General features: G+C 37.0%; 1 pseudogene; it reads left to right on the forward strand.

Moving 5' to 3' along the window:
- Positions 1-2,831: 2,831 nt before the first annotated feature.
- Positions 2,832-3,136, forward strand: LOC119520719 (annotated as a pseudogene).
- The last annotated feature ends 10,439 nt before the right edge of the window (positions 3,137-13,575 follow it).

A 13,575-nucleotide genomic window follows, 5' to 3' on the forward strand; every position in this document is an offset into this window, starting at 1 on the left:
GGGGCCAGGGAGGCCAAGAGGCCCAACTTGGAGGGGGAGAATCTAGTTGGGAACCCTAGGTCCAAGAATGACCCTGTGAATTATGACTTTGGGGACAGTTCATGGGTGCTTGTTTTACAAGGACACCTTTTTATAACTGCCATTTTTACTGCTGCTTCCAACACAGGAGATGGTGACTGTCCCAGAGCCCCATATGCTGAGGGAGTCTGATTCAGGGCAGACTGAGGCTAGGACCCTGAGAGAAGGGTTGCATGCAGAAAGGAATAAGGTCAGAGCCATGACCCCAGGTATCCTGGACAGGAGGAAAGAGGATCAGCTCTGGGTGCACAGAAGTTCCCCTCCTTAGCATCTCTTACCTCTGCAGAGAGGGAGGAGAGTGGGCAGAATGGGACCCAGGCCATGGTCATGACATCATGGAGCTCTGCCTCCTGCAGCCCCACCATGGGCTCTAACCTCTCTTGCCAGCTCATATTTGGAAGCAGCCTCCATCCCCATCTGCTCCCACTGGTTCCAGGCCCTGTGGGTGAAGTATGCTCATGATACTCTCCTTACTCACTCCTGGTTAGGAATTGAAGGCAGGGAGGTGTTTCTGCTGAGCCTTGCCTACTGGGAAGATAACTGCTGAGCTGAGGTCCCTTGCATCAGGGAGCACCAGCCCATCCTGATTGCTCTCTGAGTATTTAATTCTCATCCTCCTGCAGCCACCTCTGCTTAAGCACAGATCTTTGTGAATCCCTGCACTGTCGGGTTGATGCCACCCACTTGCATGCTGCCTGCTGTCATTGCTGGCCTTGGTCACAAGGCCAAACAGAGCTAGTGGGATGTACCCATTCTAGTACAACTTCTCAAGGCACAGCTGCCTCAGTTGAGACATGTGCAAGGCTATGAGGGAGCCCTGGATGAGGACCCAGAGTTCTGGACCAGGCCCAGGATTCCTGTTCCCATGTCATCCTCCATTAGCAACTTGGTGTACATTGACTCCCCATGCACAGCCTCAGTTACTACTGTACCTGGAAGGGGAAGGTCCATGTAAGCCTACTGTCAGCTATCCATGACTTAGGTCAGGAAAGTGAAATATTTTTGTAATTTTTATATTTTACCAAATGTGAGGAATTTTTTCACTCCATCATCATAGTACACGGTCCCACCCATTCCTTCTCAGGCTTATGCTCCCTATCTCCCAGAGAAGCACAAATGATTCTTGATGATAATTGTAGATATATATTGCTTTCATCATGTGACCCCCTGATTGTGAAAACTGTGTGACTGACACTCCCTTTATGCAGGCAGATTAGTAATAAGATAAAATATAAAGGAAATGTTGATAGTGTGGGCCTCTGATTGTATACTTTGGATGGAGTATATGGTGTGTGAATAAATCTCAATAAAATTAATTAAAAAAATCAGCCAACCATGGTTCTGAGGTTCTAGTTCTGAGCTCTTAACTAGATTCCATTGATCAATATGTCTATCTTACTGCCAGTACCATGCTTTATTTTTGTTTTTTTAACAATTATTTTTTGTTGAAATATATCCACATACCATACAATCATCCAAAGTGTAAAACACTATCACCATATAGTTGTGCATTCATCACCACAATCATTTTTGAACATTTTTCATTACTCAAAAAATTACCATGATGTTTTGACCACTGTGACCTTATAATATGCTTTACAATCAGGAAGGGTGATACCTCCACTTCATTCTTCTTTTTCAAGATGGTTTTAGCTATCTGATGCACCTTATCCTTCCAAATAAAATTGATCCTTTGCTTCTCCATTTCTGCAAAGCAGTCTGTTGGAATTTTGATTGGTATTGAATCTCTAGATCAATTTGGGTAAAATTCACACCTTAATGACATTAAGCCTTCTAATACTCTAACAACTAAGGAAAATAAAATTATATAGAGATTCAGTATTCATAATACTTTGTTAAATTTGTTCTCATATGTTGTTACCTCTTCCTCTAGTATATCACTTTCCTGATCTTCAGGGGTGTCTAGACAGTGACCACCCTAAATTGTTCATGTTGAAAAGGGGTGTTGACATTGTAGGAAAAGGGGATGCAACTCGATTTTCTTTTGTTGAACCACCCTTGCATGCAGGAATGAACCCCACTTTGTCATGGCATATAATTCTTTTAATGTGTTTGGATTTCATTTGCAAGCCTTTTCTTGAAATTTTTGCATCTATATTCATTACAAAGATTGGCCTACAGTTTTCCTTTTTTGTAGTATCTTCATCTGGTTTTGGTATTAGAGTGATGTTAGCTTCATAAAATGAGTTAGTCAATGTTCAAGTTTTTGAAAGAGCTTGAGCAGGAATAGTGTTAATTCTTTTTGGAAAGTTTGGTAAAATTCTCCTGTGAAGTCATCTGGCCCTGAGATTTTATTTGTAGGTAGACTTTTTTTAAGTTCAGTTTTATTGAGACATATTCACATATCATACAATCATCTGTGGTGCACACAGTACCATCATATATTTGTGCATTCATCACCCCAATCTAATTTTTGAATGTTTTCCTTATACCCTATTTTTTATTTAGTTTTGTCCCCATTTTTCTACTCATCCATCCATACACTAGATAAAGGGAGTGTGATCTACAAGGCTTTCACAATCACACTGTCATGTCTTGTATGCTACATTGTTATACAATCATCTTCAAGAGTCAAGGCTACTGGGATACATTGACAGTTTCAGGTATTTACTTCTAGCTATTCCAATACCTTAAAACCTAAAAAGGAGTTAGGTAGTTAGGTGTGTGGGGTCATGCCATCTCCAGTCCCATGGCTTTGCCTCTCCTTCCCCCTCTCTTTCAACCCCAAGCCTATGGTTTCACAGTACCAAACCTTGGAGGAGTTCAGCCATGTGGCTGAGAAGCTCTACCTAGCCAACTCTATGAAGGCATGTGTTGTTCTCAAATATAGGCATTCTGATGGATGTTGGTGTATTAAAGTACACATGATGATTTAGTTTGTTTGGTGTATAGCACAGAACAAGTTCAAGATGGAAAGAAGATTAAGAAGTTCCACTGTCAATTAATGTGACTTATGGTAGCCAAGGAATCCCACAGATTTGCCATGGAAACTGACTGGTTTGAAATGAAGAGTATTTCTCATGTTCTTAGGAAGTAAATAGATATCTTTTGCATTTAAGGAAGTGTTGGGACAGAAAATACTTTATGTAGATGTAGGTGTCTGAGAAAGAGAGGTCCCAGAGTGGTGGCATTTCACAGAAGAAGTGGTTGACGATATTGGAATCACAATAACTGAGGCTGAAGGTGAGGGAAGTATGGGCTGCCAAACTCACCAGACCAAACAGGTAAGAGCCCAGCATGAGAATGAAGCAGACCCGCTTGGACATGAGGGTGCCATAATGAAGAGGCCAACAGATGGCCACAAAACAGTCATAGGCCATGGCCACCAGGACATAGCACTCAGCATCTATGAAACCTACAAAGAAAGCAAACTGGGTGGCACAGCTGGAGAAGATGACTTTCTGCTTGCTTAGGAAGTCAGCCAACATCCTGGAGGCAGTGGCCAAGGAGTAGCCTAGGTCAACATAGGAGAGATTGCAGAGGAAAAAATACATGGGTGTGTGAAGCTGCATGTCTGTTATGATTAGGATAATCATACTAACATTCCCCACTACATTGACCATGTAGACCACCAGAAAGACCTCAAAGAAGATGATCTGCAGCTGAGGGTCCTGAGTGATGCCTGTAAAGATGAACTCAGTCACCACTGAGTGGTTTCCTCTATCCATCTCTTCAGTTTTGTGTGTGCCTGGATTTGATTTGTTAATGATTGTAGTTAAGTTCCTTGCCACTGGAAATATTCAAACTAAGGATAAAAAATCATAAACTAGAGATATTATACCAATTATATATATTCCTACAGTAAATGAAGGCTTCTTTGGGGCAATTTTTAAAACCCCTGACAGTAAAAAGATTCTGTGACCAATAAGGTAACTCAAATGACTTTGGTGAAGGTGATGGTCATGTGTCATCTCCAAGTCCCCAGTCAAAATAGAAGTTATTAGCTTCTTGGAGATGAAAAATTATGATTTTACAATCTTCTTGGTGCTGTGAGGTCATTTATCCCATGGCATCCATTGCTTGGCCTGGTCTGTGCAATTACCCATTTAACTAATTAGTAAAAGAGGAGTCATTTACAGCATTCCTTATTTCTTTCTAAAACAAAGAAAATATGAATTCAGATAATAAATAAATGTTAACTCTCATTACAGGTAGGCATAGAGAGGAAGCACAAAATGAATTTTGAAGTTTAACACATCACACATGCATATAAAGAAAGTGAAATACTTGGAGTAGAGGGTGAGAAATATAACCTCTAAAATTATAGTATTTTTTAAAAATACAAGTTATTCAGTGTAACTATGTGTCAAATTATTATTGAGTGTTTTGCAGGGACTGCACAATTTCATCCTCACAATATGAGATGTGTCATCATTACCATCATCTCATATGTGAAAAAATAAGCAAATATAGGCTAGCTATTAAGTAACTGCCAAAGTCAACAGCCAGTAAACAATAGAGCTGGGTCTGTCAGACCCACTACATTTTATTGTGTTCCATGTAGATGAGGTTTTATGGAAGTTAAGTTTCTTTATTTTTGTGCCTGTCTTTCCTTTCCTGCTTGGCTATCATGCATGAACATGAAACCAATTCTTAGGTTTCCTTGATTTTTGCAAGCTCTAAGTGGTCAAGCATAGGATATAACTAGTGTGAAGGCACAACTGTGTCTTTGGGAAACTTCTATTGCCTAACCAACAGCCCCTGATAGATCAGCTCAGACATAAGATTCAAGGATCCATCAGTAAGGAGAGAATAAAGTGTTGTCCATTGCTGTGGTCACACAGGAGCATGTATTTATTAAATCTCTTTTCCCTTTGATGACTATCTGACCCTACTACAAGATTTCTAAGAGGGAAATGGGGAAAAATAATGTAGAAATGAGTAGTGCCTCTTATCTAAAGATGAAGGGAGAAAGACTGTAACTTCTTTAATTAGGTTGCTACTTGAGAAAGTAGAGAAGTAGCTTTATATGTCTTTCATATGTCTTTTGTATATCTTTCATAGGTTACTTTAAGTCCTAGGGTAGGCAGAAGTAGGGCCCTCATCTTTTAATCTACATAGAATATAATCAACCATATCAAAGAGGGGGCTCTAATAAATAAACAATACCATGTATTGGTCCAAGAGTTTATAATTTACAAAGATTTTGTATTTATTACTCTTCAATTAATCGTTAATATCATGAATGTGTTTATCATGTCAAATAGGAGACAGAGAATGAAAAGACAAACTAAAGCCTAGAAAAAGCACATTTCTGATAAAGTATATATATATATATATATATGGCAACTATGAATAATAAGAAAACCAACAGCCCAATGAAAATGAGCCAAAATTTGAACAGACACTTAACCAAAGAAGATATATTTGTGGGAATCAAGCACAGGAAAGGATGCTAAACATCATTAGTTATTAATTAGTTATTAAGGTAATTCAACTGAATTATCACTACACATTTATTAAAATGACTAAATTTTAAAAAAAGAGTAACATACCAAGTATTGACAAGGAAGTAGATGGACTGGAACTTCTGTCACTGTTGGTGGGAATATAAAATGGTACAATCACTCTGGACATGCTTTGGCAGTTTCTTATTAAATCAACACACAACTACCCACCTTATTATCCAACCACACCACTCGGGCACTTAGCCAAAAGAAAGGAAAGCACATGTCCATATAAAGACTTGTGTACAAATGCTCATAGTAGCATAGACAATAGCCAAATGTTTGGTTGTTTTTAATAGCCAAGAAACTGAAACAGCCCAAATTTCCACCCATAGGTGACTATATAAACAAATTGTGGCATTTCCATAAAAGGAAATACTACTCAGCAATTAAAGGGAATGAAATATTGATACAGGCATCATGCTGGATGTGTGAACAATCTCAAAACAATTACACTGAATGAAAAAACAGAAACAAGGATGCATGCATTAGATGATTCCATTTATAAAACTCTAGAAATGCAAGTTAATAGGTGACAGAGCATCAGTGGTTGCCTGAGGAGGGGGCTGTGTGAGGGGGAACAGGAGGAAGAGATTACAAACAGGCATGAGGAAACTTCTGGGGATGATGGTTAACTTCACTACTTTGATTGTGGTGATGGTTTCACAGATGTCTTCATGTATCAAAATTTATCAAATTGTGCACTTTAAATATGTGCAACATATTGTATATTCATTATGCCTCCAAAAAAGCTGTTAAAAAGAACAAAGTGCTTGCCCCTATTCCAACTGAGCTCATTCTCACTGCATGTGAATGCATATTATCATTTCATAGGTTAGGTTGCTGAGGAAAAGAAGACTTATTCAGGGTGAGAGGACTTGCCAGGTCATGTAATAAGTTAGTTGCAGAATCAGCCATTGAATCTGGGACTGCTAGTTTCCCACACCATGCTCTGCTGATTTCTTTTTCCCCCATTGCCTCACACAGGAATGTGAAAATGACACATCAGGGATAAAAAACAAAAAGAAGAAAAAATAGCCCTCAGGTTGTCAGCTTCTTTTTTTTTTTTCTTTTTTTACTTTAGAGGGTAAGAAAATAATCCTAATGTTAAAGCTAGAAGGACAGTTTGGTCAAACTCGTCATTTAATAGATGAGGAAACAGACCTGGACATCAATATTGGAAATGCAAGGGTGGTATCAGACTGCAGCAGTGAGAGGAGTGTGAGATGCCTGGTAAGAACAGAGCCCCAGGAGTCAGGACTCTGTGCCACAACTGAAATGGGTATACTCTGGCCAATTCATTTCACTCAACTGGAAAATGTGCTTATAAAATCATTCTTTCCTGCCTTATAGATTCCAGGTGCCGGTTAAATGAGGCAGTGCATGAGAAGATGCTTCACCAGTCATAAAAAATCCTGCTTGCTACTCTGTTATTGTGGACAGACAAATCAAGTCTGTACAAAATATCCTTAAGTGATTTTTAGCATATTATATAACTTTTTGGAGTCTCAGTTTCATACCTATTCAATAGGGTTAATAATGACTGCTTTAATAACTTCATGTAAAAGTTGTTTAGAATATATATGAATTGATTAGAATATATAGTGTAAAGTGCTGAATTCAGTGATTGCATCTGCTAGGTATTAGTGCTTTTGGCCATTGTTTGTTAATATAGATGTTTAGATGCAGTAGACAAATGTGCCCTCATATCTCCTAGATAAAAGAGGTTTCATGCTTTTGCCATAGAGGTATCATGGCAGCCTTAACCTGTGGGAAAGGTGTGATATTATTTCTATAGCACTTCCATTAAATGATAAAATAATTATAGATGATACTATAAAATTCAAAACCAAGTCTTGACAAAAAAAATTCAATTTCTTGTTTAGTATCATCTAGTAAGAATACAGCCCATCTCACTATTGAAAGAATGGTAGAAGTAAATAAGCAAACTCCTTAGTTATCAATGAACTCAAATATTTAACAAAAGACCAGTAAAAGTATTGTCTTATAGAAATAAACACAGGTCCACTATATTCCAGATTTGTATATATCACCTGCTTTTGCATGGTTATTTGAAAAGAATACTAGGGTAAGAGTCTGGAGGTTTAGACTGCCGTCCTGTTTCTGCCACTAACACATTGTGTTATTGGTGAGTTGCTGAACCAGATGCACTGTACTTAACTGTGAAATGGATGGAGCAGAAAATGCAGACTCTCTATCTCTATGGAACCTTCAAATTCTTGTCTTCTCTGAGTCTAAACCTATTATACAATTCCTAAAAGCCAAACCCATGACTTATGTCTCCTTTTGAAATTTTAAAAGGCATGGACCTGGCACCAAGCAGAACTCATGCTCAAAGGAGCACAGGGTGGTGTGATGTGCCACCTCCCAAATGTCACATCTCTTTCTCTCCCAAATACTGACTTGGAACCTGACCTGTTTTCTACCTGTTGGGAAGAAGTTGAATGCCTCCTCTTCTCTTGATTGGGTATACTGAGCAAATATACCAAGAAGAATCCAAAGATGGTGAAATGCTCTGGCAGTTGTTTCTGAGCTACATGCTCATCCCTTGCTTTCTCCTGTGTGTGGAAGGTATTTAAGTCTCACAGTGCATTCAATCCCCAGAAGAAATATGATGAAATGCTTCCTACACTAATGGGAAACTCAAAACTTTATCTGTCATCCCCTAAAGAATTGAACTCTTTTCCTTTGCTTGTAATTTATCATTACAAGAAGGAAACACAAGGATATTATTTTCAGACACTCTAGTTAAGATGACTTAGTGACTCATAAGTGTGGCATTGACTCTTTTGCTCATCCCAAAACTGCCTACAGGGTGTGATTCTGGGATTACTGAGAAAGTTATTTTGCTGATGACTGAAAGCTCTTGCAAGACTAATGATACACTGCAAGTCACATGGAGGGACCCTATTTTAAAAATATATTAATCTGGCAAATGTGACCAGAATCTGAAATTTATATTTACAAAACAACTTAATCAGATTTGACCTTTTATTCCCTAGGGATTCATGCCACAGTTTCAACTATGTGACCCAAATGAATCTTCTGATCATAATAGTACTGCCTCTAGTTTCAGTTGAAATGAGTGAGTCTCTGATTTATAGGAAAAAGGAGTGGAAGAAAATTAATTACCTTTCCCAAGATTCCAAATGGGATAATTTTATATTTTGTTAATTTACTAAGTTCTCTATTTTTGCACATAATTTTTAGGTTTTTTAATATATGAGATGTTAGATTGTGGTGCCTTTTAAACTGGCCAAAGAAATTAATTTATAATGAAATAATATATATTTTAGTAACTAATTGATCAGGTATGACTGCTTGCAGAGGTATGCAAAATCTCCATAAACCTGAAAGTTAAAAATGCGGACTGATACAGGTATGTTATCTAGGCACCTCAACCAATCTGGTGCCTCTTTTAATGACAGTCAACATAGGATTTGGCATGGGTTCTCTGCTTATTCTAGAGCTCTCTTGGTGTCTTTCTTCATAGTGCAGGGCTGACTAGGCCCTACCACCCATCCTGTTCACAATCCAAATTCACCTTCGTGGCCCAGTAGTCTTATTCTACCACTTTGCTATCACCTAGGTTTCTTATATCCTATGTTCCTCCCAATGATCTCTTAGTGCCATGTGATCATTTTTCCAACCTTGATCCACACTCTTATTGTATAAATCTCAGTCTGCTTTAATTTACCACAGTCTGATCCCATATAACAACTAATTCACACTTAGGTGAGAAAGGGTGATTTATTTATTTTTCAATTAAATCTTCATTGTGTGCCAATTATGTTTCTGACTGTGTTTATAGGAATCAACTGTATTTTCCTTATAGTTTACTAAAAATAAATAAATATAAAAACAAAAGATATGACAGTCAAAATAATGCATAATAAATTTTCTGAATTGATGGGGATGAAGCAACAAGTACTTTAAGTCTTTGTGTCTCCCAACATCTAGCACAAATTGTGTTAATTACATGTTACTGACAGGCAAATTAGAGTGTCTCCTCAAAGTAGTATACATACTTTAAATAATCTTCAGATATTTATGCATCTCAATTTCAGACCATGGTAATATTTGCCCACAACTATTTGTCATTTGTACATTTGGGCTCCGGGTAAGTCAGAATCTAGGCTATATAGGCTGATACCTATTTCTTCCTCTGAAGAGTGAGGAAGCAGGTGGCAATGGATTAAATTCTTATTTATAAATCATCTATATTTTCCAGGCATTGGGCTAAGTAATACATTTTCATTATTTGATCTTCAGACAACCTTTAAGGTAGTCATCAAAATTGTCACTTAAAATCAAAAGGTGGATACACAGAAAGACACCGTGAAATACCTGGAGACTCACAATCAGTGAGCCACATAGCCAGAGTTCCAATCAGGTCAACCCTGATTCTCTCCACCTCCCCATGCCTCCTCCACTGGGACAACTCCCTGTAATTCAGGCTGCACAATTCCTTACAGTAAATGTATACCTTAGAGATGGTGGGACCAGAGGTTGAGGGAATCAGCTGTTCTGTGGATTCTTTCAATTCCCCCTAGGAAAACTAAACATTAGCTTCTGAGGGAGACATGGTGGTTGGGAATGTGGGACTGAAAACTCATTCTCCACTAGGCCCAGCTGTCCCAAAGGAGGAGAGAAATATGAAAAATAATATATCTACTTAGTTCAGAGGGAAGAAATGAGAAAACTACAATGGGTGACACAAAGATGTTGTCCCCAGGGACAGAGAACAAGATATATGTCTTATTTGTGGTAAGTCAGGTTATTTCCTCCAGATTCCAGTGTAGAGACCCTGTAATTAGGAATAGCTGTGAGCAATATTACAGCTGCGCTGCAGTGATCTGCTCTATATTTTGAAAGGTATTTTACTCTGATATAACAAATTGGGCTATTTACCTTTAAAGAAAAGTAAAAGAAAGAAGATATCTCTCCTGCATGTAAGAATTCAGAGTAACTTTCTTATGAAGAGGAAGGTATAGAGGGCATCAGTTTTCCTATATATAAAATGGATTGCTATCTCTAAGGTACATTCTAACTATGCCATCAGCTTAACTTGGAAGAATTACAGTTAGTGGTTCTCTAAAAGGAGGATTTTTTTCTCACTTTTGCCTCTTTTTGGTGAATTTAGGCATTGGACAGGAGCAAGCAAAGGGAGTGAAGAGAACTCAAGCAGGTACAAAAGTTAAGTTGAAGATATGAAGGGTGTTGCCAATATAACTTAATGGCATGAAGAAAAAATCACACTCCTGTTAATTCTGCTAACCACCCACTGAACCAAATTTCCAAGAGCACTGAGTTGCTAAGAAAATATGTTAAATAAATGCTCAGTCCATTTTTATTCTTAGAAGATTTGTGAAACATTAAGAGAAATATAAACAGCAGTAAATAACATTATTTTTATGGCTTTTTGAAACACTTAGAAAGATCTCAAGAAATTCCACTACCATTTTCAGGAACTCAAAGAAAATGAAAACTCAGATAAAGAATCTCTGGGTTAAAGAATTGATTGCAAAATCAAAGTAGAAGATAAATTGCATAGAAAGGAGATGAAACTATATAATTATCAGCACCAGACATTAAACAAATGGTATTTCATTAATATCACAAGTAAATCAATGTGAGTTCTAGAAAAGACAATTTCCAACAACTGCAATTACTTTTTAACTTCAGGAGATAAATAGCTGCATTTTCTGTAACTAAATATATTATATAACATAAATGTAGGGCTGAGAATTATAAAATGAAGTGCTCTGTGTATTTATACTCTCATCTATTAATTGAGCGGGTCATTCAAAGTGATCTTAAATGTTAAGAGAATATGAAGTGCATTTCCTGGGTATAAATTCACAGTAACTTTGTGACTATGGGAAACTTAATATTTTTAGCTTTTTATTTTAATGACATATATACAACTCAAAATTTCCCATATGAATGCAAAATTCAGTGACATTAATTATATCCACAATATTATGCTACTTTTTGACCACCTCAAACAGAAATGCTACATGCAGCCCATGATAGCCTGCAATCTACTTTTTGTCTCTATGAATTTGCTTATTCTAGGTATTTCATATGGCAACCTCACTTTAGTACCTCAAATTTCCCATCTACCAAAATGGGATAATGACACTACCTTCTTTGGGAGTCCTCATGTCATGTGCTTCTGACCTGGACAAAAAATCAGGACTGCCTATAGAATAATGGGAATGAACTGTCAGGTCAAGTTAAAGGAAACACAGAGGAAGAACATCAAAGGTCATGGAATGGAAGTTTTGAGGGATTAGAAAAGAGGCATTCCTCATAATTCTTCAATATAAAAGTGTCTCATTGTCTGATCTTTGCTTGTTAAACATATAAGCTTGAAAAGCCAGGGCATGATGAATATCATTTTCCTAAATCCTTAGTAAATGATTACACATATTTATTTTACTGCTAGCTACAATTTGAATGGGATATATCTAAGTTTTTCATGGCTGGGTCATCATCCCAAAGTGCAGACTAATTTTTTCAGAGATCAACCACTGAGATGTGTACATAAATTCAACTTATTGGCAGTATACTAATATACTAGGATATACTAGTATATCCTTTTGTCATAGAAAAAATATACTGTGTCCAAATAGAAAGTAATCCCTTCAAGTATATAAGGTATAATCTTACTATTGGTTACAGTGTGTGTGTGTGTTTTTTAATGAGAAATAGAGCACAAGTCTACAGATTTATCCTCCTCTATTTTGCTTGTTAGATATTGCATATCATATAATTTTCCTGCCCTCCTTTATTACTAACCCAATGACTGTTGCTCATTCATTGTTGGGTAGACTTATGTTATATGAAAATCTTCTCAAATTTCATGGGCTTGTAGCAATGTACATTTTAGTAGTGATATACAGCTTTATCACTGATTTCTCATAACTTAATCCCTCATTTGGAGGTCTGCCAAAATGAGGGAGGCCTCTCCTGTCTTGGTCAGATTTACCTAAATTTATTAATTTTATTGACCTAGTTTTGTGTTAGGATTTTCAGGGCACTAGAACACAAGGACAAATAAAAGTGTCTCTTGATTGCTTTATTCTCTAACAAATGCAATGCCAGATATTCAATTATTATGATGGGGACTCTCTCATCTTCAATAGAATAAATATAGAAAAATTATCTACACATATTTTCTTCCTTCCATCCTATTGAAAGTGGTGCTTAATTTCTTTAAATATATAACGACCCATGCACTCATGTACCAAGCAGGATACACAAATGTTGGATAGGGATTTCAGCCTCAATGGAGAATCTAGCCCCCCAAAACACCAAATTACAGTTATGCCCTTGAGGAACAAAGAAGATTTTAATTGCTTCTATACAATTATTCATAAAATACTTTAGGGAATATACTTAAGGAATACACTATAAATCTTCCCACTTTCAACTGGCAAAATACGGAAAGCCAACTTTTATAGGTAGGTCATTTTCTCCATTTGTATACTAAAAATTCTTCTTGTTCTATTGTGTGGTGATTAGTATCCTACCAATGCAATTTGGGAAAAGAAAAAGAATATTTTCATCAATTGGGCTTGCTTTCCTATTCACATATATTAATGGGAGTGCATTCCATCTCTAAAACATCAATTATTATATGCAAGTTTTTCTGCTATCAGTCAAATAAGCAGTGACCTAGGGGGAAATCCTAAAGAGCATTTGCAGCTAAATCTTATTTCACAATGAATGAATGAAAAAAAGAGTGTCTAGAGCTATAAGCTAAGTCTACATTGTAAGATTATCAGTTCTTTCCTAAATAATTTAATAAGTGGGTTACTGACACAAGAATTTAGGAAAAAATGCCACACTCTTCACAAATACTTGTTTGCTTTATTTACTGTTGAAATACCATCTGTCTAAATGACTTCAAGATGTCCTCATTGCACTCTTACCTGCATTTTTCTTCACAGTGCTTTGTTTGCTTCTACTTGACATTATATATATTTTTTCTCACATTTAC

The sequence above is a fragment of the Choloepus didactylus genome, chromosome 26, assembly GCF_015220235.1.
Source record: "Choloepus didactylus isolate mChoDid1 chromosome 26, mChoDid1.pri, whole genome shotgun sequence".
Classification (NCBI taxonomy): Eukaryota; Metazoa; Chordata; class Mammalia; order Pilosa; family Megalonychidae; genus Choloepus; species Choloepus didactylus.